This window comes from Penaeus vannamei, chromosome 19, assembly GCF_042767895.1.
Source record: "Penaeus vannamei isolate JL-2024 chromosome 19, ASM4276789v1, whole genome shotgun sequence".
Lineage (NCBI taxonomy): Eukaryota > Metazoa > Arthropoda > Malacostraca > Decapoda > Penaeidae > Penaeus > Penaeus vannamei.
The window spans coordinates 36,200,359-36,202,858 of record NC_091567.1 but is presented as its reverse complement, the minus strand read 5'-3'; the positions used below and the strand labels follow the sequence as shown (position 1 = coordinate 36,202,858).

The 2,500-nt window shown below is 47.8% G+C and overlaps 1 protein-coding gene across 5 annotated transcripts in view; it reads right to left on the bottom strand.

Moving 5' to 3' along the window:
- PlexA (plexin A) overlaps positions 1 to 2,500 on the bottom strand; it is a 245,027-nt gene that overhangs the window by 101,612 nt on the left and 140,915 nt on the right. The gene's annotated exons all lie outside the window — the stretch shown is intronic.

Below are 2,500 nucleotides of genomic sequence, written 5' to 3'. Positions count from 1 at the left end.
CTCCTCTCTCCACAGACCCAAGCGATGTCTGCGCCAAATATCCAAACATATTAACCCATGTTTATCCATACAGCACTTGTTTACACGGTTGGTGAATGAGAAAGAGGGTGCGGGGTTGGCAGGGGGTGGAAGGCGTCCGGCCGGGGGACAGGGTCAGGTCAGGTCACGGAAGTAAACGTGGGGGGGGGGCGGTCCCTTCCTTCCTTTCTCTCGACGGAGCAATCGCGCAAACAAACAAACCGACATCGTAAACATAAACAAGACAAGCACGCAAATGAACAGCACAAGAAAACATTTGCAATCGGCCAGTTGCACTTAGGAGAGATAATAAAGATAAAAAAGACAAAAAAGCATGAGGAGCGAGGAAAGACAGACAGACAGAGAGAGATAGAGATAGATAGAGGGGGAGGGAGGGAGGGAAAGGGATGGAAGGGGAGGGAAAGGGAGGGAGGGAGGGAGGGAAAGGGAGGGAAAGGGAGGGAAAGGGAGGGAGGGAAGGAGGGAAAGGGAGGGAGGGAAAGGGAGGGAGGGAGGGAGGGACGGAGGGAGGGAGGGAGGGAAGGAGGGAGAGAGAGAGAGAGAGAGAGAGAGAGAGAGAGAGAGAGAGAGAGAGAGAGAGAGAGAGAGAGAGAGAGAGAGAGAGAGAGAGAGAGAGGGAGGGAGGGAGGGAGGGAGGGAGGGAGGGAGGGAGAGGGAGAGGGGAGAGGGGAGAGGGGAGAGGGGGAGAGGGAGAAGGGAGAGGGAGAGGGAGATGGAGAGAGAGAGAGAGAGAGAGAGAGAGAGAGAGAGAGAGAGAGAGAGAGAGAGAGAGAGAGAGAGCGAGCGAGCGTCCAACAACCAAAGACAGAGAGCGGGCGACATGCACCAACCAACACACACACAGCCAGAACATACACTCCCTCCCTCTCCCCGTGACAGATCACTGACAGTTCCGGCCAGACCCGCGGCAACAGCAGGTCTGCGCCCATACAGATAATGCAGCCACATTCCAGACCAACCCGCACCCACCTCTCCGCGCCCACATCATTTCTTCCACCGCAGGCAAGTACAAAAACACACTGCGCATTGTTTTCATGCCATCACTCGACCGTGCCATGCGAGCGGCCTCTCTCTACAGCGAGGGAATCACACAGTCGCATTCGATCAAAGCTTTACAGCTTAAACCGTAACATAACCACACATCGTCATACAATGACAACGCATTCCTATATAAATACAACAGATGAACCTCCCACCCACATATACGCACAAACAAACACACACATGCACATAATATAAATAAATAAATAAACAAATAAATACAAATAAATAAATAAATATATATATACATATATATATATATATATATATATATATATATATATATATATATATTTATGTATGTGTGTATGTGTACATATATACATATATACATATATAAGTATGTATGTATGTATGTGTATATATATGTGTGTGTATGTATGCATGTGTGTGGGGGGGGGGGAGTGTACTGTCTGTATTACGTGTATAAATGTACTATATATCATATATATTATATACATATATTACATATATTTCATATATCATATATCATATACATATACACATATACACACCCATATATATATATATATATATATATATATATATATATATATATATATATATATATATATATATATATATATATATATATATATATGCTCCTGTATATATGGAAGCATGCACCTCCCTCTTGCAGCCCAACCGCCCCACCTTTCCCGCCGTGGGCGTCCCCAGCGCCCCCGAGGCGCTCCCGGCGCGAGGCGTCTTGGGTCCCCGGGCGCCGCCGCACAGCGAGGCGCCCGCGACGGGGCACAAAACGGACAATTCCCAATATTTTCATTAAATCCACCGGATTCTGATCACGCGCTCGGAACAACGGTAAATATTAGTCTCGACCAGTTTTCCCTCGCTGGGGGGTCGCCGAGGGAGCGGGGGAGGCCTTGGGCGGAGGGGGAGGAGGGGGAGGAGGGGAGGGAGGGGAGGGCCAAGGATAGGGGAGCGCAGGCTGGGAGGATGGGAAGTTGGGTTAAGGGAGGGCTTGGGGCGAAAAGGAAGAGAAGGGGAGAAGGAGGAGAGGAAGGAGAGAGGAGGGTATATGAGAATGTAATGGAAAGACAAGGAAGACGAGATGGTTGGGGTTGTGGGGGGGGGTTGAGGCTGAAGACAAATGATGCTGGGGAGAAGGGGGGGAAAGTGGCATGGAATGAAGGATGGGAAACGACAAAGAGAAGGGACGAGGGAAGGGGGTGAGGGAGAGGGAGAGGGAGAGGGAGAGGGGGGTAGGGAGAGGGAGAGGGAGAGGGAGACACAGAGACACAGAGAAAGAGAGAGAGAAAGAGAGAAAGAGAGAGAGAGAGAGAGATAGACAGATATATATAGAGAGAGATAAAGAGAGATAGACATATACATATATATATATATATATATATATATATATATATATATATATATATATATATATATATATATAGAAAGA